Source organism: Sus scrofa, chromosome 4, assembly GCF_054392235.1.
Source record: "Sus scrofa isolate SSC_HxYL_T2T_F1_AM1 chromosome 4, Sscrofa_HxYL_maternal_Yorkshire_Landrace_v2.0, whole genome shotgun sequence".
NCBI classification, from domain to species: Eukaryota; Metazoa; Chordata; class Mammalia; order Artiodactyla; family Suidae; genus Sus; species Sus scrofa.
Genome location: NC_139386.1, coordinates 4,900,768 through 4,928,425, shown reverse-complemented (window position 1 = coordinate 4,928,425; position 27,658 = coordinate 4,900,768).

The following is a 27,658-nucleotide window of genomic DNA, read 5'->3' as shown; positions in this document are numbered from 1 at the left end:
CAGAAAACCCAAGGTTATCCTTCTTTGAACTACCCTCCCCCTTAGCCTTTCTAGTGTACCCATTGCCAAGACTCTCAATTATTCTTTAGCTCTGACTTGTAGGTCTTCCCAAGGAAACGGCTTTGATAAGGTGTCTCCTGATCTCCGGGCTGGTATCTCTCCCCTCACCCCTTCTCCCACTCCTCCAACACAATCCATTCACAGACTGCAGTCTCCAATACCACTGTGCCAAAAGCCTTTCTAAAAATGTCACTACGTCCCCATTATCTTAAAACAAAATTTGAAATATTGCATGTCTCCTGGGATTTCCTTACTCTTGGCCTTTTCCATAATTCTAGGCTGGTTTCATATTATTTCCTTGACTGTACTCCCCATGCTGTGGACACACAAGTATAGAGTTGGGGGCCTTCTGTTTTCAGCATCCTCTTTTAGGGGCTCTGTTAGAACAGCAGAGTCTAAAACAACAGAGACTGGAGCAGTGAGATTGCAGGCAGGTTTATCGACCAGCAGGGCGGGCAGGAGCACTGAGCAGAGAGAACTCAGGCTCCCTGCTATTGGGGGCAAGGGCTTTTTTATAGTTAGGGTTTTGTGTGATAGGGTCACGTCGTCTCAAGGAGAAGGGGGAAGGGGGCTTGGGAAGCAGAGAAGGAGGATTTCAGTCCTTAAGTGAGAACTGTAACAGTCCCTTTGGCTCTGTTTATTTTGAGGTTTAACAGCTCCTTAAATTATCTTGGTCCGGGGGACTTCATCTGTGCTGGAGTCTGGCTCCTGTTGGTTTGGGCAGCTGAGACCGTGTCTGGAGCCTGGGTGGGATCTTGATGGTGAGGCTGTTTACAGCCTCCACCTGGTCTTCCCCCTCCCGTGTACAGATCCCACCTAACAGGCCTTCACACCTCGGCAGCTTTGAGCACGGTCTTCCAGGAAACACACTCCTAGGCACCCTGACATCCTTTAGATCTAAAGCTAAGTCCCATTCCCAGGTCATTCAGGTTAGTTTGTTAGTTGATTTATTTACTCAGTCTTTTTAGGGCCCCACCCGTGGCATATGGAGGTTCCCAGGCTAGGGGTCCAATCAGAGCTGTAGCCACCGGCCTACACCACAGCCACAGCAACTCAAGATCTGAGTCGAGTCTGCGACCTACACCACAGCTCACAGATCCTTAACCCACTGAGCGAGGCCAGGGATCGAACCCGCGTCTCGTGGATACTAGTCGGGTTCGTTAACCGCTAGGCCACTACAGGAACACCATCATTCAGGTTAGTTTACGACGCCACTGGTAACCTAATTTCTAACTGCTAGTAGTACTTACCGCAATATTAGCTAATTAATCCATTGAATAAATCTTTGCTTAATAGCAATCCCCTGTTCTTCTCAAGGTTCTCTGAGGACAGAATCTGCCGTTCTTATGGATCGCTGCTGTTTCCAATGGCTTACATAACACATCTTTAGTAAATATTGAACAAACGAATTAATAAAGTCATACAAAGCAGCAAGCCAAACTATGGATTCCAATGAAGGCATGTATGTTTTTATGTGTATATGTACGTGTGTGTGTGCACACACGTGTATTTACATGTATATATATGCTTGCATAGATGAGTGTATGTGTTTAGAGGTATTTGCATGTATGTGCTTGTGTGTGTATTTATCTTAGAGACACGTTAAGGAGGATCCCAGGAAAAATCTCTCTATTACGAAACTTAATTTTAACTTAAATTATAAGAAACATAAACTTAAATTATAAAGAAAAGATGGAAAGTAATTGGAAAGTGAGTTACAGGGGATTGAAAGTGATGGTTGGAGATGGAAAATGGAAAGAAGAAAAAACTCAAAGCATAATTCAGGAAGCTTCACCTGTGAGTTTGAGAAATAAGAATATTGATAGATATAAGCTAAAAGCATTTAGGAGTTCCCGTGTGGCTCAGTGGTTAACGAATCCGACTAGGAACCATAAGGTTGCAGGTTCGATTCCTGGCCTCGCTCAGTGGGTTAAGGATCTGTTGTTGCCCTGAGCTGTGGTGTAGGTCGAAGCCGTGGCTCGGATCCTGAGTTGCTGTGGCTGTGGCGTAGGCTGGTGGCTACAGCTCCGATTAGACCCCTAGCCTGGGAACCTCCATATGCCATGGGTGCGGCCCTAGAAAAGACAAAATAAATAAATAAATAAAAGCATTTATAAAATTTGTTATGATGACTTGAGGATGCCGAATGTCAGGAACTGCTACGAACTCTAGAGAAGTGCACAAGCATCGGAGCACATCCCTGCAAGCAGTTTCCCAGTCATAGTTAGAGCACAGGGGGTTTGATGGGAGCTTTGTCTGACCTTGAACCACATCCTCTTCCAAAGACACACTACTGAGCAGTGAGAACCTAATTAATACTTGCTGGGATGAACTGCAGAGAAATGAATAAATGTAAAGGAAGCCTTGGGCAAGTTGAGGGAGAGTGTCCTGAAATCTGAGAGTCCGTGGGTGGCTGCTCGCCGGTATTTCTTAAGATGTTTCAATGTCAGTGAGAAATACGTATATGCCTTTCCTGAAGACCACTGAATACCTGTGGTAGAAAGACAGGCGGATCTAACCAATGTGAGTGGCACTCCCTACGACATTCAAGGAAGCTTCAGAAATGCGGTTTCCTCTTTCATGTTTAAGTGCAGAAACGGTAAGCACTTTATTAACATTCTGTCTAATTAGTAACTCCCTGAAAAAGAAGTGGGGACCAAGTATGAACATTTCTAAAAAGAAAACATCATCTCCAGGCGACTCATGGCTCCATCTTCGGGGAAAAACCAAAGGAACGCAGAGAGATAATTGGTGACGTGTTAGCACCTGCCCTCATTTGCCTTCACGGGGTGACATCTAGTTTGAAAAGCTATGCTGGCTTTGAATGGATCTGAAATCTGTCCACGTGGCCTCAGGAAGAGATAAATATAATTACTTAGGGACTCACCATAGTATCATTATGTGAGAAAATGGAAGCTAGTTTTGATGCCAGGCTCTGTTTCTTGGTCTACAGGAAGATCCACGGAGTAGCTACGAGGCTTTGGTCCCCTGCTTTACGCCAGTCTCTGTCCAAGGCTTCACCTGTGTTGTCATATTTGCACCTTGTTGGATTAAACATCACGGCTGGGCAAGGTCGCTATGTGCTTCTCTAGTCTGCAAATAAGGCACCCAAGACATTGCAGAAGTTTTGTTAATATTTGCAAACTATTACATTTAGATTTTATTTTTCTTGTTAGGGCCGTACCCATGGCATATGGCTAGGGTTGAATCGGAGCTACAGCTGCTGGCCTACACCACAGCCACAGTGATGCTATATCCCAGCCGCATGTGCGACCTACACCACAGCTCACAGCACCACCAGATCCTCAACCCACTGAGCGAGGCCAGGGACTGATCCTGCATCCTCATGGATACTAGTCGGATTCATTTCCACAGTGGGAACTCCTGAAAACTCTTACGTTTAGAATGGATAAGCCATGGGGTCCTACTGTACAGCTCAGGGAACTGTATTTAATCTCTTGATGTAGAGCATGATGGGAGATAGCATGAGAAAAAGAATATATATGTGTGTGTGTGTGTATATATGTATATGTGACTGGGTCACTTTGGTGTACAGCAGAAATTGACAGAACATTGCAAATCAACTGTGCTTTCATAATTTTTGTAATTGGCTAAAGCTCAGTAAGTACTTATCACGTGACAGACTCTGTGCTACCCAGGCCGTATTTGACAGCTCGTCTCCCCCGCCCCACTCTGTTGCACACAGACAGTCAGAGGAAGACGTGCTCTGACTGGTGACAAAGGAATCTGATGACCTTCCACCTGCTGTCATTGCCGCCCGAGAGCCATGTGCTTCCAGCCCCACAAGGAGAATGCGAGGGTAGCAGGCATGGCGGAGGGGCTTGGCCGGACGTGGAGGACACTGTTTATACTTTCCACTGGACGTAAGTCAGTCTCGTGGTCCCAGTCTCACTGCCTCGCTGGGAAAATCAGGTTCACACCTCGCTGGAAAGAGAAACGTGGAGTTCCCATTGTGACTCAGTGGTTAACAAATCTGACTAGCATCCATGAGGATGCAGGTTCAATCCCTGGCCTTGCTCAGTGGGTTAAAGATCCAGTGTTGCCCTGAGCTGCGGTGCCGGTCGAAGACGAGGCTCAGATCCTGTGTCACTGTGGCTGTGGTGTAGGTCAGCAGCTACAGCTCCGATTCGACCCCTAGCCTGGGAACTTCCATATGTTGCAGGTGTGGCCCTAAAAAAAGAAAGAAGGAGAAACATTCTCTGTAGCTCATGAGCTAAGAGAAAGGACCCAGATGTCAGCTGTAGTTACACACGCCAGGTAGTGTCGGCACACAAGTCCTGACGGAGGTGGCCGCCCTTCTTATAAGTGAAGGAGCACACAATTATGTAAGAGTTGGGGTAAAGACGTGGGCTTTTAGAATCATGTAAACCATAGGTTCTAAATCAGTCTCTGCCATTTATGAATTCTATGATGGGTAGAATGTTGTATAATTGTATCAAACCTATTTCCTTAGCTGTAAAACGGTGCATTGTTTTTCACAATTATTTGTTCAAGTAACCAAGACTACTAGGTACTTAGGAACCAAAGATAAACAAAGATAGATACCCCCCGCCCTCATGAAAGTTATACAGCAGCGAAGAAAGCAGCCAGTAATAAGATAATCAATAATCATGAACATAAATGGAAAGTTAGATTCGTTATGAATGTTAATAAGCTTGCGTGCATGATAATTGGAAAACACAACAGGGCATTTTTCATAAGAAGGTGGTGAAGCATCTTCTGACGTGGTTACGATGGCTGTGAGCTCTGCGGGAACAGGGCAGTGGGAACGGGGGGCTGTTTTCAAAGGGATTCGATGAGATAAGAGACGGGCCTGGTAGAGGTGAATCTTTGTTCTTTTTACACTAACAGGTTCCGTGAAGAAAATAAAAGTTGTGAATGTTTTTTCTAATACTCTGTACAAAGAAAAGACACTATTTCACAATTCCCCTGCCAGCAGGAAAACAAAAACAAAAGCTCTCTTCCCTGAAAGGCAGGAAGCTCTGCTTTCAGAAACCTTGGGTTAGTCTGTCTCTGTCGCTCTGCATATGTAACTGCAGGGCATCTGACACTGGAAGGCCGATTCAAGCCTAAGAAATCTGTGCTTTCTGAGCTTCCTACTAGTGTGTTCTTTTCAACCGGTCCATCTTTGTCCTTCAGAGATGGGTCACATCCCGGATGCTCTTGCACGCAAGGAGTGGCACACTGTCTGGTGTAGAGTTAGCGTACAGTTCCCAGTAGCTTTTGCCCTTGAACTTCACAATCCTAGAGACAGAGACGAGACTAGAGCTACACCACTGTGCATCCTGGGCTGTGTCCACGAGAAGCAGATTTCAATGGCAATACCTCTGCTATGGTTCTGGGAAGCGGGTGTTCATATTCCCTTGACGACACCTCTGAGCATTTTCAAGACAGCGCATCTCATTGGGCTGTACTGGCGTTTATGCGGATTCCTGCTCATCATCTGAAATTGGCTGAACCTCGACTTGGACAAGCATCCAGCCCCTCATCTAAAAATCCTCAGGCCCATGAACAGTGTTCTTAGTGTCCTAAGAATCACGCAAATTGAGAGAGCATATTAATTTCAGCAGCAATGAGATATATCTGGTACTGAACACAGTATCTTTATTTTCTTCTTAATATTTCTTTTCAAATTCTGGTGAGGATTATAAATTTGAGTATGTCTTTCCATGTTAGCTGAAGTTTGTATTCTGTAAAATTGTTGACAATACACATTTCGGAGTGAGACAATACCTATGTTTTAGCCTCATTCTTGCTACGCTTCAGAAAAGGACATTAACTTCAAGGAGCAATGACAAGAATATGGGTCTGGTCACTTTTCACTTTTTTTTTTTTTTTTTTTTTTGCTTTTCAGGGCTGCACCTGCGACATATGGAAGTGCCCAGGCTAGGGGGCAAATCGGAGCTACGACTGCTGGCCTACACCACAGCCACAGCAACATGGGATCCGAGCCACCGCATCTGTAACCTACACCACAGCTCACCCCAACACCGGATTCCCAACCTACTGAGCGAGGCCAGGGGTCCAACCAGCATCCTCATGGATACTAGTTGGATTTGTTTCTGCTGCGCTATAATGGGGACTCTACTTTTCACTTTTTAACAGTTGAAAGATTTAAATAACATGGTATATATAAGGCACCCTCATAATAGCAATCACTTAACAAGCCAGCGATAGAGAGCAGATACGTTTTGATGTATACACCAAATTCCATTCAGGTACTGGCCATGGTCCTGCCTGAGGGTTATTTATAAAACTTGGATGTGACGTCTGGGCTCAGCAGAGAAAAGCCATGATGAATTAGTGACGTCTGCCAGTGGCATGGAGAAGAGATGGATGCAGGAGACATGTGGCAGCCCAAGATCTACTTATTTGTCATCCCTGTGAAAAGCAATTACTGTGACTTCCCACATTCTGTGATGTCCTCTGTCATCAGTGACCTCATCAGTTTCTTGGGTATAGTCATTCCCACCATATGTGCATCCCAGGGTGACAGGAGCATCAGCTGAGGTAATGCTCATGCAAACTCTGATAAGGTAAGTCACTGCAAAAAACCAGGGTGCATAATATCCGCAGCATGATTTTATAATCGTTCATTGAGCATGGTGAGAGGGGCTGATAGAAGCATAATTTCATTGCACCCCCAAACCTTGCGTTAGTAATGCAAAATCAGAATAAACATTCTCTTGGAAATCAAGTAAGTGGTCTTGGACTGCATCGCCCCTCCCCAAGGATCCAGACCCCTTATCCTGGCAGAAATCCCTGACATTGTCTGGCCCCAATCTATGCATCTGAACACATTTCCCACAACGTGACCTCTGTGTTGTCAGATTTATGTCTATAAATAGGGTAACTTTCTACACATAGAAAACTGGTCTGGAGTTCTTGTTGTGGCTCCGTAGGTTAAGGACCCAGCATAGTCTCCGTGAGGATGCAAGTTTGATTTCTGGTCTCACTCCATGAGTTGAGGATCTGGTGTTGTTTCAAGCTGTGGCGGAGGTCACAGGTGTGGCTCGGAGCCTGCATTTCTGCAGCTGTGGTGCAGGCCGGCCGCTGCAACTCTGATTCAACCACTAGCCTGGGAACTTCCATATGCCAAACACTTGGCCATACAAAGGAAAAAAAAAAAAAAAAAACAGAAAAAAGAGAGAGAAAGAAAGAAAGAAAGAAAGGGAGGGAGAAAGGAAGGAAGAAAGAAAGAAAAGAAAGAAAGAAACCTGGTCTGATGCGCTCTTGCCTGTAGCCCTAGGGCTCATCGAGTCAGGCACATAGTAGGCCAGCAGGAACATATTTGGATAATCCTTTTGGAAGTCAATCCTGTACGTAAGCAGCTCCCCGGGGAAGTAAGGCTTGGCTGTCATGGGCAACAGGATTCTGTTTCATGACAAGGTACATGCAGGGGAGGCGAAGAGTGAGGCCGAGGAGTTCCAGGCCGGGTGTGCAGCGAGGGGATGGAGCCAGCTCTCTGGTCACCAACATATGTAGAGGGAGAGTCCTCCCTCTGGCTGCAGACTGGAGCAGACCAGGCTCCTGAATCAGGCAACCCCAGTATTCTTGTGTCAAGACCCCAAGGGGGCAACGGTATTTCAAACCGGAGGGGCAAATCCTAGAGGACCCACGTGTACTCGACAGAGCAGGCAGGCAGGGTCTCAGGAGAGAGAACGCAGGGGCCACTGCACACACTGGTATGTGACTCTCTTTGCTCAGGGTATACTCTCCTCTACTCTTTATGTGTCTGGCCGCCTTCCGTCTTCTTTTCTCCTTTAAATATTGTTCATGCCAACTTTCCTATAAAAATAGGCACCCATGGGAGTTCCCGCATGGTTCGGCAGGTTAAAGACTGGGCATCACCACTGCTGTGGCTCTGGTTACAGCTGCAGCATGGGTTTGATCCCTGGCCCAGAATTTTCTGCAGGCTACACAGAACAAAAGCACCCATGCTATTCTCTCTTATGACCCATTATTTGTTTCCTCCTATCACAACGGTTCATTATTATCTATCCATTGTTCTTCTTAGATCTCATTAACCATCACCTCTACTGGGGTAGAAACTGAATAAAATCAAAGATTATGCGTTTGGGCTTCCTTTCCATATGGATATCTACGCTAGAACCTTGCCCAAAACATTACTGAATGCAGATGACAGGTCATCATAAAAGTTGCCACGAGGAAGAACAGCAACTGGCCAGAAAGGTAGAAAGGGAGGGAGGAAGACAGGAAAGAAAGAAGGAGGACAGGAAAGGGAGGGAGGCCAGTGAATACTGGTAAGTAGGAGCCGTCATCACCATGTCCCTTCCACCTTCAACTGCAAGTTCAAAGGATACATCTATGAGGCCATGCCTGAGGCCCGAGGGTAGAAGTGGGTGTCGCTTCTCTCTGTTCCCATCACATTCATTCTGTGTCTTTGGAACAAATAAGAAACTAAGAGTTATCATCCCGTGGACTGGCCTGCCACCATGAAAACCTTGATGGCAGCAAGTATGGGTATTCCGTCTCTAAATCCTAGCCCATTGTGTAGACAGGTGCATAATCATCAGATAATAAAGGTAACTGTTGTCGTTAATCGTAGCGGTTTCTGTGGTAGCATCACAAACTTAGCAATTTTTTTGGTAAAATACATTAAACCTCCAACACCATGTCTGCTGATGTCTTGGCTTATTATCGAGCCTCAAGATGGTTAGGCTGGGGCGATGGTTGTACTTTCTGTCCCTTTATATCCATGTAAACCATGCCTCCTCTATGCCCTTCATAGCAGCCTTTCTGAAATTTAACAGACAAAATACCAGGGATCTTTTCAGAGCACAGCTTCTGATTCAGTACCTCTGAGGTGAGCCTAAGCCTCTGCATTTCTAACAAGCTCCTCTGGGATGTGAATACTCTGAATATGCAAAGGACGCCACAGAGCGAGGCTCTAAAACACACTTCAGTGCAGCAAGTCAACAGCAAAGCGAGCTATCCACCTCTGGAGGAATTTTGGTTTTTGTTGACAGAAACCAACCCCCCCCATCGGCCTAGAGCCATAATTCAGTGTCAAAACTAATTTCAGGTAAATTGAATGCTAATGGCAGCCACATAAACCACTCGTCATTGATTGGCTGCAAGAAACACAGGATTCCTGTTTTGTTGCCGTGACTGAGGGCTCTTGAGCCAAACTGCGTTCCTTCTTTGCTATGCCTTTTGCTATTTATGGGACCCTGGCAAGTTACGCGGCCCCGCTGACTTCCTGATTTCCTTATCTATAAACCAGGCATAGTAAAAATACCTATCCACCAGATTCCGTGCAGGGAATAAGATACAGCATGCACCATTCCAGCAAAATATAAGCACACGATATATTATATCGATTTTTTTTATAGGTACTGTTTCATTTTCAGGGAAACCCTTTTGAATTCTCACTGGAGGGAATGAATTACTCTCAACTCAGTGTTGCCAAAAGAAAAGAGCAATGGCTAACTAAACACAATCTACTCTGGTTCTGCCTATCAACTGGATATCTACCCATTTCCATCCCTGTAGGCTGTGATTTGCTGCGGGACAAATGGGGTTCCTAGAATGGCTGTAGAAGGTCACGGAGAGAAAGTGACCACAAGCTGAGCTGGACCCAGGCTGTTGGAGGCTCCTCATCTTCTCCTCTGTCCTTCAAACATATGCTCTGCCCCTCGTTCCCACAGAGGGAGCTGTTCCAAAGACACAGCCTTGGAAGCCAGGTGTTATTAAGACTCTCGGGACAGCCACATGCCTCACCCTGGTTAAGGCCTCTCTATAAACTCTGACGATGCTGGTGGGTGGGTGCGGAGATCTGTTTGTCTTTTGGACCAAGACAAGCTTCCTAGGCAAGTTCTTTGCTTATTCAACCAGCCACCCCCCCAGTCTGGAGTGGCTGCCTCTTTCTTCCGTCTCTCCCTGCTGTCCATGTGCAGGGCCCAGTCTTCAAACCAACAGTAACCCAGGCGGATCAGCACCCTCTGGTCTGATTATTTCACTTTTGGAATAATTCAAAGGGGCTTCTCTCCCCCTATCTTAAGCATCAGACATTTTCAAAAGTTTCCTATCCACTAACCGATCTCTCTGTCATCTACCCATGGGTATCGCCAAGGCCCAGGAAACTGACTTCTTCAGAGAAGCCATTCCGAGCCCCTCAAAGTTCTCTCTCTCTCTGTTCTCAGCAACAGTGGAAATCTGTGCGGATCACCTCATGGCAGAGTGGAGGCAGTTCCTTTGCAAAACTAGTTCCCTGGTCATTCGTATAATTTTTTTCCTTCGATTCTAACATGAAATAGGTTAACATTATTTAAAGAAATCTAGAATAAATGAGATGGTAGTCCCTCTCTCTCTACTGATAAGATCCTGCTAAAGCAAGTCAATCCCATTTTTTTTTTTTTAACTGGAAGTTCCAGGGCCAGAGATGAATCCTAGCCACAGCTGCAACCTAAGCCACAGGTGCAACCTAAGCCACAGGTGCAACCTAAGCCACAGCTGCAGCCTAAGCCACAGCTGCAGCAATGCCCAATCCTTAACACACTGCACCAGGCCAGGGATCGAACCTGTGCCTCCACAGCAACCCAAGTTACCACTGAGACAATGCTGAATCCTTAACCCGATGTGCTATAGCGGAAACTCCCAAGTCAATTCCATGTTAGACATTAGACTCCAGAATTCACATAGATCCCAGGAGAACATATGGACTTAACTAGTATGAGTCTTAAAAAGTAAGTCTAAATCATATTGCATAAGAAAGAGAAGAATGGACAGGCAGGTGGAAAGTCATATTGGTAAAATAACTGAACATTTTCCTGTGAAAGAACCATCATAATTCTCATAATGTCCCAAAGAAAACTGTATGCTGAAATAAAGCATGGCATAGTTCATAAAATATTTTTTGAGGGATACAATTTGTACAAAAATTAGGTTGAACTGATGTAGAGATAAGGCATTCTTCCATACTCGAAAAGTCCAATTCCAGGCTGAAAATCCTTCTTACTTTTTTTTTTTTTTTTTCCTTTTGGCTACCCCACTGCATACGGAGCTTCTGGGCCAGGGATCAGGTTTGAACTGCAGCGACGACCTATGGCGGGGGCAACGTGGGATCCCTAACCCACTGTGCTGGGCTGGGGATAGAAGCTGCGTCCAGAGAGGCTGCCCATCCTGTGGCACCACAGCAGGACCTCCCCAGGCTGAAAATCTTTTCAGTGAGGTTGTTGGTTATGCAAAGCAACCAGCCGATGGGGAGTTGCCCTGGACATGCTTCAGTATCAACGCCAACTCTGGAACTCCATGATTCTGTCTGAAAGCCGCAAGAAGGCCAAGACTATGGCCCCCGGTCTATGAGGAGGGCCCAGCAAATAGTGGCTAATGAGAAAGGACATGAAGAACAAGTCAAAACTGAGTAATTACATCTTCTTTTCCTTCCCAGACCACAGAGGACTAACTTTCTGGCAGGTGCCCTCGGCTTACCTGTGGACTATAACAAATACCAAAACAAAACTTTAGGGGCCTTCTGGGTCGTGAATGATCTTTAAATAGCCAGAAAAAGTTTGAACTAAGGACAATTCCTTACCCTAAATTTCCCATCCTAATTGTGAAGACACGGGCGAAAAATGCAATCGCCTAGTGCTCACGTGCATGTCATATCTATTTCTTACCGGGTGCCTATAGCTATCTCAATTATCTGAAATGGTTTCACACCACAGTCCAAAGTAGGCTAGCACTGGCAATAACAATAAAACTAAAAAGGGACCTGGCTACTTTATGGCTCGGTGGAACCATTCCGTTTCTCTGCATTCAAGTGAGGCAGATAACAAGAGGACATTAAAATTTCAGCCTCCTCAAACAGCAGTATGGTTATTGCTTATTAATTGTACCAAAGGAGCACAACTAATTAGTTTAATAGGTCGCATTATGTATGCCAGCGACAGATCGGAGGAAGGCAGTGGGCCGTATAAAATTCTTTAGAGGAAGAGCTGACACCATCTTTTACGGTTGTTCAGCCACACCTACGACAAATGGAAATAAACATAAGACGGCCAGGAAGACCTGGATTCATCATCCTTTCATTCGGAAGGTGAATTACAACGTGGACAGCACAATCACCATTTTCACCAGGATTATTTTTCCCCTTCGGAAAAAAACAAAACAAAACCAAAACAAAACTAGAAATACTTCAAGCTTTTTTGTGTGTATTTTCTCAACTCTCTTCTCCCAATGAGAGTAAGGGGGAGAGAAAAGGAGAGGTGAGAGAGAAATGTTTGCAGGGTTGTCAGGAGAGCTATTATAAAAAGGAATTTATGGATCAAAAGGGGAGCGTACTTTGAATTCAAAAAAGGCTGCCACATTGTTTTCCAGAAGCATTTCTGAAGCTTGTGTTCCTATAGTCATGTGCAAGTGAACAGACTTCCCCACCAAAAAGGTGATTATTTTCATTTTGTTTTCATTTAAGTTCCCCACTTTATGGGTTATCCATGGTGTCTGTCAACGGCATCTGACCATTGTTTTAATTTGTACATACTCAATTTCTAGTAGTTCATTTTACATTATATCAAGCATCTGCCATCTATATGTCTATAAATTATCTGCTCCTATTTTAGCAGTTATTTTATTATTTTCATTTTGAATTATTATTTTTCCATTAACGTAAAAGCTATGTATATATTCTGGGTATTGGTCATTAAAAGCCCACTAAGAGGGGATGATTAGACAAGGATATTAACTCAATGACATGTTTAAGGACAAAGAAAAAAAATGGTTATGATGGATAAACAAATTGTAAGTCTTAAACCACATGGAAATTAGTGAGAAGAAGCAAATTAATAGAGCTATTAAATATAGTGTCTGAAATTCAGTTGGTTGGAATAACAAACAGGTTGGTGACAACAGGAAAAAATCCAACTGAATTTAAAGAAAGAACAGTAGAAATTATGTACTCTAAAAGCAGAAATAGGGAGTTCCCGTTGCGGATCAGTGGAAACGAATCTGACTAGTATCCACAAAGATGCAGGTTCAATTCCTGGCCTCGCTCAGTGGGTTAAGGATCTAGCGTTGCCATGAGCTGTGGTGTAGGCTGAAGAGGTGGCTTGGATCTGGTGTTGCTGTGGCTGTGGTGTAGGCTGGCAGCTGCAGCTCTGATTCCACCCCTAGCCTGGGAACCTGCATATGCCACAGGTGCAGCCCTAAACAGGCCAAAAAATAAATAAATAAAATAAAAAATAAAAGCAGAAATAAAGATAAATAAGCACATATATGATATACCTACATCTATATATATATATATATATATATATATATATATATATATATATATATGTAGCTTTCATCTAAGGCTACTCAACTTACTTTTGTTTGAGCACTGTGTGTTCTAGCCCCAGGGACCTACTCAAGACCTTCCCTCTGATAGCTGCCCTCTTAATCCAAAACTATCAATTTCTAATTCATTGCTAGAATAGCATAAGCAACATAGCAGAATTTCTCAGGAGTTTGTTTATAGTCAAGACCTATTTATGCATGCACTACTCAGCTCATGCCAATCTAGCTTTCATTTCCTCTGCTCCACTAATTTTTTTGTTTTCTTTCAGCCCTTTATTCTATCCTAGACCTACTACCCTACTCTCTACTCTATCCCCTGGGCTTTTTCTTAGGGCTGCACCTGCAGAATACAGAAGTTCCCTGGCCAAGGGGTCAAACTGGGGCTGCAACTGCCTGCCTACACCACAGCCACAGCAACTCGGGATCTGAGCTGTGTGTGCGAGTCTATGACCTGCACACACAACTCAGGGCAATGCTGGATCCTTAACCCATTGAGCAGGGCCAGGGATTGAAACTGAATCCTCACAGGTAACTAGTCGGGTTCGTTACCACTGTGCCACAACGGGAACCCCCTCATATCTTTCTTATCCTGGTAAAGCGACTCATTTTTCCGCCAATTGCTTAAACAGGAAACCTAAGACTAACCCTCAATCCTTCCATTTCCCTCTTCCTCAAGATCCATCCCATTGGAAGGTTCTAAAGGTTCTAAATCTAAATATACGTCGATTCTGTTCTCTTCTGTCACCACTGCTGCTGCTGTGGTCAAACTATCACCATGTCCACATGAAGGTCAGTGGTGGTCTCCCAATTGATTTTTCTTCTTCTAGCCCTAATAATTCCTCATCCTCTAGAGTGATCTTTAATAAACAAAATGTGTGTCTTGGTAACTTGTTGATCAAATCTCTCCAATGGTTTTTGAAATACTCAGAATAAAATCTAAACTCCTATCCTGCCTGCAAAGCCCCACGTGACTGATCCGTGACGACCACACTTCTGACTTCAGCTCTAAGCATGCTTCAACTTCCTCTTGGTCCAGACACCCTGGTTTCCTTTCTCCTTCTTGAACATCCCAAGGTATTTCCTGCATCAGGGACATTGTGATGGTTGTTCCGAGGCCTGAGGTTCTTTTGCTCTGGCCCATCAAGTGGCCACCTTTCTCAAGATTCAAACATCAACTCAGATTTCACCTTTACACAGATGCTTTCTTTGTATAAAGTGACTGATATAAATACACATACACGCATAGGCATGCCTCTCTATTTCCTTCCTAGAATTTGGTGTGTTTTAAAATTATTGTTTATATATGTATTTCCTTCTCCCTCCACAGGTACGATTGATGAGAATAGCAATTCTATCTGACTTGTTTACTGTGTATTCATATTACTAAGAATGAGGCTGTGCACAGAGTAGGCACTTGATAATGTTTATAAAATGAATAAACAAACGAGGGCACAAATACAACATTAAGCTCAAATAGCTTCAACTTACCTTCTGCTCTTATTAGTTTATAAGCAGAAATGGGAGATGGCAGTACAGTGGTTAATATTTATGAGTTAAATTCTGAGCGATATGAGGTGTTAGTGTTGTTCGGTTATAGGGATGTCACGGCTTGCTTTCTTGAGCAAAAAGAAATATATATTATTTCTAAATTTTGGTTCCCCTCTACAAACTGGGTAGGATACAGTTAAAATCAGGACAGATCGATTTTGATGGGAGAAGCATGAGACAGTCACAAAAATACGAAGAAAAACAGTTGTCTCTGAGAAAAGAAGTCAGTGTCTTGCTAAGTGACCTTGAGAAAGTCTTCCAATTTTTTTTCCATCTGTAAATGGATTGCATTAAATCTTATTTAAAGTCCTTCATAGAATTCACTTTCTATATTCTATGATTGAGGGTGCCAGGGAGAAATTCAGGGAGAAAGCTTGTGGGCGCCGGATATCTGAAAGTACAAAGCCATCCAAAGTGGACCATAGAGATAGGCAGTATCTACAAATAATCTTTATAGATCTATATTGGAACTTATTTCTATATTTATTTTCCGACTATATCACATACCCCTATATATTTAGTCCTTTACTGGGGAGAAAGGCGCATCAAATAAGAATCCTTCACTCAGTGGTTTGCTGTCTATGTATCCTTAAGCAAGTCATTTCCCTTCTCTTGGCCTTGGTGACTTCATTTCTAAAGTTTGGAAATGAATAACAGCACCTAAGTTACTCTGGTAAGTGAACTGTCTGCAGAAGGCTCTGTAAACTCTAAAACCATCTGCAAATGCTCATCTTTTGCTGTTGCACAAGTTTACAAAGAGATGAGCAGAAAGTATTTTTTGTTTGGATAAAACTCAGAGGGGATGACACTGCCTAGGTTTCAGTGTCATTAGTATGAGTGCCATTATTGTTGACGTTATTACTGTGTTTTTTATTTATTCGGCTAACATTCTGAGTGCTTACCTTGTGCCCAGTTCTGAGCTAAACACTTGATATACTCTTTTAAGCCACATCAGTCTTGTTAATGGAATTCCCATTTTACCGATGAGGAAACAGAAGTCCAGAGTAATCAAGTAACTTTCCCAACGCAATGAGCATCTAATAAATGGCGCTAGAAGACAAACCATGCCTTTAGACACCACATTTCACTGTCTCACCAGCAGAGGATTAAAAAGGGTCAACTTGGGGGTTCCCACTGGAGCACAGTGGGTTAAGAATCTGATTGCAGGAGTTCCTGTCAGGGCGCAGTGGTTAATGAATCTGACTAGGAACCATGAGTTTGCAGGTTCAATCCCTGGCCCCTCTCAGTGGGTTCAGGATCCGGCATTGCCATGAGCTGTGGTGTAGGTTGCAGACGTGGCTCGGATCCTGCGTTGCTGTGGCTCTGGCGTAGGCCAGTGGCTACAGCTCCAATTAGACCCCTAGCCTGGGAACCTCCATATGCCGCAGGAGCAGCCCTAGAAAAGGCAAAAAGACAAAAAAAAAAAAAAAAAAAAAAAAAAAATCTGACTGCAGCTGTTTGGGTCACTGCAGAGGTGAGGGTTCAACCCCTGGCCTGGCACATGGGGGTTCAAAGGGTCTGGTGTTGTCGCAGCTGTAATGTACGTTGCAGCCGCAGCTTGGATTCAGACCCTTGTCGAACTTCTATGTGCAGCAGGTGCAGCCATTAAGAAAAAGAAAAAAAAAACAGAGGGGTCAACCAGGGAAGTCATGATTCGTTATTTAGAACCACCTCCCTCGCTGAGTGTAAGTGTGCTAGGTCTCTACTAGCCACCCTGGCCTGTCGTGATGAGGGGATCACGCATACAGGATATCTAAAACACGCAGTGCCCACCAACTTCGGACGTCCCAGAAACAGCCCTCTTCTTGCTGATGCATCATGTCATCACCAGCCACACCTCTGTAAACACACCCCACAGTATCTAATTCCCCAGCATATTCTCTGTACCCACGTGTGCTCTTTCTGGGCATGCAAAAGGAGCTTGGACACGCACGTGTATGCTATTGATATTTCTCCTCTTATCTGCACTGCGCAGGCCATTTCTGGGATATTGCAGCTCCCGTAGCACTTTCTCCTTCTTGGGTCTTATTCAAGTCAGCCCAGATGTCTTCTGTTTATACTAAAAAGCCATCCTCACCCCTCCTGCTCACGACTTCTCTCCCTTTTCTTCTAAACCAAACACATTAAGCACGTGGAGTCCTTGGGGCCAGAACTCCCCTTTTTCTGGATATCAACTTTTTTATCGGTATCGACATTTTGGGTTTAACACATTTGCAAATCCCCGTGTTACCTTCCCGACATAGTCAACTTATATTTTGAAAACCAAATTCTCTAATTTAACTTCATCCTTATCCACTTTTTTTCACATAATAGAAGGAAACGTCAGTACGAAACCAACTTGACAACATACATTGTAAAATATTGACCAATATAAAATTTACTGTGGTGAAGTGCTCCCTTCTTTTTGTCTTTTTGTCTTTTTGAGGCTGCACCTGTGGCATATGGAGGTTCCCAGGCTAGGGGTCGAATGGGAGCTGCAACCATCAGCCTACACCACAGCCACAGCAGCACCAGACCCAAGCTAATTCTGTGACTACACCACAACTTAGAGCAATGCCGGATCCCCAACCCACTGTGCAAGGCCAGTGAACCCATGTCCTCATGGGCACTACTCAGGTTCATTACCGCTGAGCTACGACGGGAACTCCAGATGCTCATTTCTTAGTGATATAGAGGAGTCAGTGGGCAGCTTTGGATTTAATAGAATTCAATGATACATGGACCTAACAACTATTCCTCAATAATATTTTTTATGTTTTCTTTCTAGTACTCCGGAGTCTCAAAAGTAACAAGAAAATATTAACTTTAAGAGCTCCCTGATGGCTCAATGGGTTAAGGATCTGGCACTGTCACCACTGTGGCTCAGGTCACTGATGTGGCACTGGTTCCACGTGCATGCAGTACACATCACTTTCTAAAGCACGAAATGTCTATTTTAAGCTTCACCTGTAACTGAAAAAAATCATTTATTATTAGTATCTCCAGTACACAGAGATCCAGAGGGATTATGTGGCTTTCCCAAGGTCCCCTTTTATAATAAAGACAATTTTTTGGAATATGTTTTTCAACTTCTAGTTAAATATTTTCTCTACTTCCCTATGGCAGGTCCTGCCAATATCTGAAAATAATGAACATTCCAATTGCCTTCTCTGTTCCAAACGAAAATCCCTGGGCTGATGTTCGAAGGTAATCTGATTAATGTAAGCCGTGTCCCAAGAAGGGATGGGTTTCTAGTCTCTTTTCTTCATGACCTGCTTGGATGTGGAGCTACTCGCTGCGTGTACATCTGGGGAGAGTGATGACTGTGATAAGGAGGGTGGAAATGTCACCTGAGCAGCGGGGTTAACCTGCAGGCGCTGCATCTATAAGAGAAGAAATGGGATTTGCCTTCAAGCATCGGAACAATTTTAGCCAAGGCTATTCATTTTGTGGAGCTCTAGATAGCTAAATTAGGGTAAAAAATGTATGTTAGAGGGAAACTAATTTCAGTCCATTCTACCTTGTCTAGATCAGGCCTAATATTTCACTGTATCTTGAATCCTTTCAATGAGTGAACAAATGAGTTAATGAGGAAGATCTTTCAAAAGTCTCACCTCTCCAAATTGAAAAATAGGCCACTTCCAAGCATGATTTTAACACCCACCCGCGAGCCTTAAGCAGTTTTTCACGACCCATGAATTCTTCCATTCCTCTACACCCTGGATGTCCAATTTCCATTTGAAATGCTTCTTATGTCCCCAACAGGTCTTTGAAGTAAGTCAGGTAGGATGCTTTCAACTGCAAACTATCAGAATACTAGACTAAAAGTGCACGTTGTGAAGGTTTGGAGTTCCATTGGAAAGTCAATGCCGCAGCATTGAAAGCTGGAAATGCCAATGACCTAAGAATGTGATATCACTAAATGTGATATCAGCTCCCAGACCCCAACAAAAACGATATAGGTGTGAGTGGGAGATGGGCCCAAATCCGAATTTCCTGAAATGTGATCCGATGATCAGCTCTATCTCTTTGGTGCATTGTCTGCATTCCATACAATTATGCATCACGATGGTGTTGTGAAAAAGACCCCGAGACGAGGAGTTCCCGTCGTGGCGCGGTGGTTAATGAATCCAACTAGGAACCATGAGGTTGCGGGTTCGGTCCCTGCCCTTGCTCAGTGGGTTAACAATCCGGCGTTGCCGTGAGCTGTGGTGTAGGTTGCAGACGCAGCTTGGATCCCGCGTTGCTGTGGCTCTGGCGCAGGCTAGTGGCTACAGCTCCGATTGGACCCCTAGCCTGAGAACCTCCATATGCCGCAGGAGCGGCTCAAGAAAAGGCAAAAAGACAAAAAACAAAAAAAAACAAAAACAAAAACAAAAAAAAAGCACCCCGTGACAGCTAAAGACAGAAGCAGAAGCATAGAGACTGGTTATCGATATTGTCCCCTGGTAGAGGTTAGATGTGAGGGTCACAGACAGTACAGACATCAATACACCATCAGGTGCAACCACACCCCAGCCTTCTCGGAATCTATAAGGAAATCACCCGACATAATTCAGCATCACTCTTACCTTCAAAGATGAGCTCAATATTCCCCTTTTTTCTGGGAATTGGGAAGATGAACCATTGGTTTGTTCATTAAATATACATGGTATTGTCCTTATTTATTTTTTATGTGTATCTCCCATCTCCAGTAGTGACATAACTTTCAAAACTCTCACCAACAACCTAATACCATAGTCATTTGCAGGACATTTTAGAAACATGACAGCGCTTTGGGTAAATCTTCTCTAGATTCACTTTAATCATATTGATGAATGTGGGGGCTAATCTCTTGGAATTGATTTCTATTGATCTGTATCCAATTGAATTCAGTTAAGCCCCAGTGATTTGCATTGAACAAATCAACTTGCACAGTCTAATTGGGTTAAAGGCATTTTCACTGAGGTAGAGCAGTTGATGGGGATGAGCCCGCTGTGATATGGCTTTAATATAGGCTCCTAAGGTGACAGCTATTGGAAAATTATTAAAACACAACAAATGTCTCAGCTATTAAGAGCACATGTTACAGAAGGAGGAACTGCACAGGTCTTGTCATTATGTGGAACCCTTGGCTCCATAATCTGTCAATAGCTAGTGATTAGTTCTAGGTGCTGTTCTTCCAATGGATTTTGACCTTAATTGTAAGAAGTATTTGCAGAGAAAAGAGAGGGTGGAGAAAGTGATAGGGACGGAGTAGGATGGTTACACAGGTTGAAGTCCCAGTAGGGAACCATAGATAGAGAGGGAACCCTAGGGAACTTTGGGAGATCGCTATAAGTTCATAATTGCTCCAGAAAGCCATCAGCACATATTGGAATGAAACAGGCTTGCTTAACTATAAAACCGTAAATAAAAGAAGGAGCTATGCTTCAGGGCATTAAGTGAAAAATAAAACAAGCCTGGTGTTCACGTTCAGCACAATAATGATCCTTAGGACCAAGGGCAGGAACTTAAGGGAAAGAGGACATTCCAAAGTAGGAGACCCTCATTATATGGAAACCTGCGCTGGTTCAACATACTTTAGCATCTGTTACCACCCTTCTGCTGATGTGAGTAAGCATCATGCTGGTCCTAGCTTGATCTCACAGCATCAAATACTCTCTTACTGTATACTCAGGAAGAGCTGGTGCTGTGAGCCTGATGCCTACTCGAAGAATGAGGAGGAAGATGGCTTTGTTTCGACGTTTCCCCCTCCCCACTTTCCTTGGATTATAAAAGTGTAGCCCACCTAATCCTCAGGGCCGAGCCTCCTCACCTGCTGGCTTGTATCTCTCACAAGCATCCTATTGTAATAAATCTATTTCTTGCCTATTACTTTATCTCTCTCTGAGTTCTTTCTGGGCTGAGACACAAAGAGCCTCAGTAAATCCAGACACCAGGTGAGTGGTTCTAATTTTTAAAAAGTGAGTTCAAGGACTAATCTGGGTTTAGGCTGGGTTTGAGTCAGAGGTATTTTCAGTTTCAAAGGGAGCTCACACTTACTTAGCCCTGGGAGATTCTTTGTACCTTTGTTTTTGAACATTAATACTCAGAATTAACCTAAGAATCTGTGTGGGCATTGAATACATTTTATTTGATATTTCAGAGTCTATCAGCCACACCTGTGCCTTATTCCAGCCACCACTGCAGCCACCTGTACTGCAAGGTGTGTCGAGCTAGCGCCTCACCTCAGATCCTTGCAGTCTTACTTACCTCCTGGGGCTTCTCTGGTGACTTGATAGCAAAGAACATCACAGGAATCCACCGGCAGTTTATCCACATGCAAGCTGGACCTGCAGGGTAGTTAACATGCTCAGAAGTGAACTCTGAGCAAGGATAACAGGAACAGTTATGTACGGAATGTTTGTACCCCTCTCCTCTCCACCCCTGCCAAAGTTCATTTATTGAAATTGAAATCCTAACAGCCAATGTGGTGGTGGTATTTGGGGATGAGACCTTTAGAGGTAATTATGTTTGGATAAGGTTGGGGGGGAGCTCATGATAAAATTAGTGTCCTTGGAAAAAGAGACAAAAGATTTTCTCTCTTTCCCCTCTCCCTCCCATGACCTGCAAGTGGGAAGGCTTGCAAGAAGAAAGTCATCTGCAAGCCAGGCAGGAGGATCATTTCAGGAATTAAATCAGTGGGTACCTTGGTTTTGGACTTCACAGCCTCCAGAACTGTGAGAAATAAACGCCCATTGTTTAAGCCGTACAGTTTATGGTATTGTTATAACACCTGAGCCGACAGACTGATAGAGTAATGAATAAGCAGATGCCTTCCCATCTCATCTCTTCGGTGGAGGTCCTGTGATGCTTTTCTTAAGACTCTTAAAGTAGTTGTGTGGGGTCAAGGAGAAGAACTCAGGCTCGTTTGTTAACTTGTGACTTACTTATCCCTGCATTCTCAGACTCTACCACGGGGCCTGGAGGACAGTAAGCTCTGGGTAACTCAACTCCGTAACGCATCTTTGCTTTGGCTCTTCCTCTGTCAGAAATTTCCTCCTGGAGTTACCCCCGCCCCCCAAATAAAGTAGACATGAGCCTCTGTTTCAAGTTCTGCTTTCTGGGAAACCCAGGTTCCGTCAAGGCACTTGTCTTAGATTTAGAGATTTAAAAAAAGTGGAAGCTTATACAGGTATCTTTTGGCAAATAATTCTCAGTAGAAAATCCACTGAGCCCAAATTCAACTCAAGGTCTACATCGCTACACGCCTCATGGGAGGAGGAGCCAGTCAGCAGGACGCACGACTCATTGACTCAGACGCCCATGACCTCCGGCCTGATGCCTTGAGCTCAAGCATCCCCCTGGCTTTGTTCTCACCAGCTCTCCCAAGCTGACTTGACTGACAGCCATCTACCCGACCAAGCCTCCAATCCAATCAGGAGAGATGCAGCCAGGGGGGCGGCGGGGGGGGGGGTGTGGAAACGGGTCTTTCAGAAGCTTCACTTTAGAGTTCCTCTTTGGTGCTCTACACATCAGGTGACCTGTGCAAAAGGAATGAGGTACAATGACTTTGTGCCCTTGGGCTTCTACCTGTCCTCTTCTCCGTTCAGTTCGTCTGGGTTTCTGCCTCGATTTCCCACCACGTGTGACTGAAGGATCCCTGCAGTCTCCTGACTTTGGTCACTCGAAGCATGAGCTCTCCGTATGCTTGGTGCCCCAGGAGGCCCCTTTGGTCCTTGGGACAATTTTCTAACTTGGATTCGTGCCTGACACAATATAGGCATCTAACAAAGGCTACGGGGGAAGGGAGAGGTTTGGGTAGGGAGGTTCGAAGTTGGGTAACAGAGAAAAGGTAACGAGTTCAGAGAATACCCAGCCTCATATGTTTCCCATCCTGGATGAGAGTTAGTTTTAATGAATCCTCCCTTGGGAGCGGCTCTGAAAATTTTGTCACTGACCATCACTGTGAAAAGGCGAACTCCGAGCTCCCACTGTGGCTCAGTGGGTTAAGGGATCTGGCATTGCAGTGTCCACGAAGATGCAGGTTTCCCTGCCTCACTCAGTGGCTTAAGGGATCTGGCACTGCTACAAGCTGCAACATAGGTCAAAGATGCGTCTCAGGGAGTTCCCATTGTGGCTCAGAAGTAATGAACCTGTCTAGTATCCATGAGGACACAGGTTCAATCCCTGGCCTCACTCTAAGGGTTAAGGAGTTGTTGCTGTGAACTGTGGTGTAGGTCGCAGATGCAGCTCAGATCCTGTGTTGCTGTGGTTGTGGTATAGGTTGGCAGCTGCAGTTCCTATTTGACCCCTCGCCTGGGAACTTCCATATGCAGACCTAAAAAGCAAAAAACAAAAACAAAAAACAAAAACAACCCGGTTTTGTCGGGGCTGTGGTATAGGCTGCAGCTGCAGCTCTGATTTGATTACTGGCCCAAGAACCTCCATATGTCATAGGTATAGCCATAAAAATTTAAAAAAAAAAGGTAGAACCCTATCTGTGCTAAAGCCCATAACATACATGTCTGCCATTACTTATTATATAGGTTCAAAGTTTTCAGGACATCTTTTTCTGATGCTTGCAGTCTGAGTGCCTTGATTGAGCATTTTGATAACACTTATTGATGCTTTTAGAATAAGGGGCCCCTGGGTAACATTATTAGAAAGATGAGTAAACTTAAACTTCAGGGCAAGGCTTTGGAAGAGTCCTTTGGAAGAGCCTTCACGGAGTTCACATTTGGTGAAAATTGAAAAATTGAGATTGTAGCCATTAAGACATTTGCCCAGCCCTTCTTTACATATGACCTCATCAGATCAACAAGGCAACCACGGGAGATTCTTTGAGCAGATATATTAACCCCCAAACCAGAAGATTTGGGAGACCCATAGAACTTTGTTTTCCTTCCTATTAACACTTGAAAATCACTTAACAATTACATCTATTAACGTAATTACTTAATAGACTACCATTTGCAGTGAGTGCCCCTCTTCCACGGCAGATTGAACTCATGTTATCAACTTTTGTCACCCCACCTCCTGGCATTGAGCTGGTCACCAAGCAGACAATCCTAAATGCTTCTTTATCTGAACTTAATAACTTTATAAGACTCTCTAAAGAACACTACATAAGGTAGTATTATTTCCTTAAAAGTGGTGATGGTAATTTCCTTTTTTCGTTCTTCTTCTCGATTTTACCCTTCCATCCCTGAAAACAGAAGGGCACAGGAATCAAAGGACAGACAAAGCAAAATATTTTGAAAACCTTTTAAGAAATTGTGATCCAAACAGTTTGCCTAATGAAGCCCTGGGACATCTGTGAAGTCCGGGATAACGAGCTCGTTCTGCCTGGAAACGAAGGAGGCAGCTCATGAGCCAGCAGGTCAGAAATTCATCCGTATGTTCATTTTTCAGTAGCATCTGGGCACCTCTACTTTGGATCCGGGGCTATCAGAATCAGAAAGGAGCACAGAGAGCATCTGTTCCAGAACCATATTTCATGTTCTGGAAATTTGGATCCAGCAAGAACTTGAGGATGTGCCCAAGACTGTATGGTACATCTGAGCTGGGCAGAAACTCGTATCCTGTGCTTAACAGACTTTCTGCCCAGTTTTAAGTTTCCAGCCTTTATCACTCTTCCTTTCTCCTCCTCTTGCTAAAAGGACCAACATGAAATAACTAAAAGAAGTTAACTAAAAATAGTTCCAATGTTCCTATCTTGAAATCCTATATATTTTACTTCAAATTGTGGGGACATGACTATTTCCAAACTTACAATTCAAGTCAGACAATAATAAGGTCACAAACAGAAACATGATTGGAATTTTAAAGTTTTCAACTAAGAGGTGGGACTAGGACAGACTCTCCAGGGATTACTTGCTCCGCATCCTGTAACATTATTAGTTTCAATTTAATTGAAAAAAGAAAACTGAGGAGTTCCCTGGTGGTGCAGCAGGTTAAGAACCTGGCATACTAACTGCTGTGGTGTGGGTTAGATCCCTGGCCCAGGAAATGCCAAATGCAGTGGACATAGCAAAAAAAAAGAGAGAGAGAGAGAGAAAAAAAATTTTTACTTTCCCTATATAATAGGAACTTATCAGGTGTGACTTAGGAATTCCTTCTTTCTCTCTCTCTCTCTCTCTTCTTGTTGCACAGCACATGGAAGTTCCTGGGCCAGGGAAAAAAATCCAAGCTGCAGTTACCATCTATGCTACAGCTGCAGCAGAATTCTTTATACCACAAAGTAAAATGTATTTTGTATGTAGAGTAAATAAAGGACAGAAATACTCACATTATCTAACGTATAAAGTAATTTTGTATGCAATATATTCAATACAAGATAGCCTGATTTCATAAAATATACATTTGAATAACTTCTAATTGTTGCTCACTTTCTTAACAGAACACTGTACAGGCTATGCAGAGTAACCATCTGTAACATGTTTCTAAAGGGTGCTGTCTGCCTTGCCAGAGTATTGATATATTAATGTGTGCTTATTATTTATCCAGTAGCATCACAGCCCAATGCCTTCTGTCCTCCTGCTCAAAAGTTGCAAAAAATTTAGAAGCAACCTAGATGACCATTGACAGATGAATGGATAAAGAAGATGTGCTTCATATATACAGTGGAATATTACTTGGCCATAAAGAAGAGCACAATAATGCCATTTGCAGCAACATGGATGGACCTAGAAATTTTCATACTGAGTGAAGTAAGACAGGAGAGAAAGACAAATATTACATGAGATCACTAATATGTGGAATCTAATAAAAATGATACAAAAGAACTTATTCACACAACAGAAACATACTCAGAGATTTCAAAACAAATTTAGGATTACTAAAGAGGAAGTGGGAAGGGGAGAAATTGGGAGATTGGGAATGACATTTACATACTACTATATATAAAATCAGTAAGTAACAAGGACCTACTGTATTACACAGAAAACTCTACTTAATATTTGCAAGAACCTTTTTGGAAAAATAATCTGAAAAAGAATGGATATATGTATAACTGATTCATTTTGCTATACACCTAAAGCTAACACAACATTGTAAATAAACTATATTCCAATAAAATTTAAATTTCAAAAAAAGCACTTAAATATTTGAGCATGTGATTGTAACAAAGTCAAACAATTTTAACCGAAGTGCTCAATCCCTTTACATTTCATATTTATGACACCAGTCAACGAAAATGCATCAAGAACCTGAAATATCCCTGACATAAACAAAGCACAAGTTATTCTACTTAAGGTAGGGATATCAATCACTCAGTAGGGCAGAGAGAACTTGCAGGAATTATCCCTCCTTAGAAAAATTGAAGCGAGGACCAAAAAAGTCAACTTGGCATAAGATCACACAGCTGGGCAATACCATGAAATGAAAGGCTTGAGATTGGAAGGCAAAGCTTCTCCTTTACCTGAGATAAAAATCATCCCTCCCACCACCCCATCACACATTCTTTTGCAATCTCCTCTCCCTCCACCTCCTCCTCTGCCTTACCCTCTTTCTCCACCCACAGACACACAGGCAACACACAGACACATCTCCTAAGGGATAAAAGGGAGATGACTTACCTATTTTTCAGGCAATTAGGCCAATACACTGTTAACTTCAACGGAGTTCATGCCAGACATTTTAATTCTGAAATATCTCCCTTCTTCCCTCCAGCTCCTCACTCTCCTTAGCATTTCTTAATTTCATGGCCAGCTCTTGCCCTTGATTGAAAATGACAGTTTTGGAAAGAGAGAATTGAGAACTGTGGCTGGCTGACTCGATCAGATTTAAAAAAAAATTTTTTTTTAAAAACACTTCACATGGAGGCCCAGCTCTGTCTAGAGATGGAGTCATAGAACCATTTTCCCTGCACAGTTATTTTTGTGTATTGAATTCATGTCTAATTTTCTGGAGTGCTGAGTCTCAGAATTGAAAGAAGTACTTGTGTCTCCCTGGCCAAATATCTGAGAGCTGGCCATCTTCAAATGCAGAATTTCATGACCTCAAACACTGCAGACACTGAAACTTAAATTTGAGGATTAGAAGGAAAAAAATAATAATAATAGGGAGAAAGAGCCATGGGGCACTTATTTCACAGAAGTGGGGGATGTCTCAGCATCAGAATCAAAGACCCTGAGAAACACCCAAACTCGGGACTTGTGCTGGGAGATCCTTTTTCTCCCACAAGAGACAGAAGATGAAAACATAATCGAAGACAATGTAACTCCCTTTAAGTTCACTTTGACTTATGTTGTAAGACATTTATGGAGTTTCAAGAAATGCAGCCAGTGTGAGATGATAAGGGTCTGTAAGGAGGTGCTTTTCCTGTTCTGTCTACTCCTCCACGTGGTAGCAGGGCGGGGCGGGGGTGGGGGGTGCGGGGATGACCTGCCCAGGCTCACCAAAGTGCACAAAAGGCTGAAGTTCATGCTGTGGGAGAACAGAGTTCTGTAGGAATGGTTTCAGAGAGACAGCACTGAGTGATGGCTTGAAGCAAGATCTTAAGCCTCTGCTCAGCAATGGAACCAGGGCAGCCTGGGTGAAAACTAGGAATCCTAACCATTAGATTAGCTAGAGGCTAAGCGCAGAATTGCCCTGATTTTTGCTCCCTGTGGAAATCAAGAATCTTCCAAGGAGGCCAAGACTGTAAAAACAGGTACATAGTTTATCATTAGCAGCACAGCACAACATGGGGGAGAGCACAGAGAGAAGTAGTCGGTCTATCTAAGGCAGAAGCAAAGCAGTGATAATACACCTTAGATGAAAGTGTGAGTGTGTGGGCGTTGCTCTG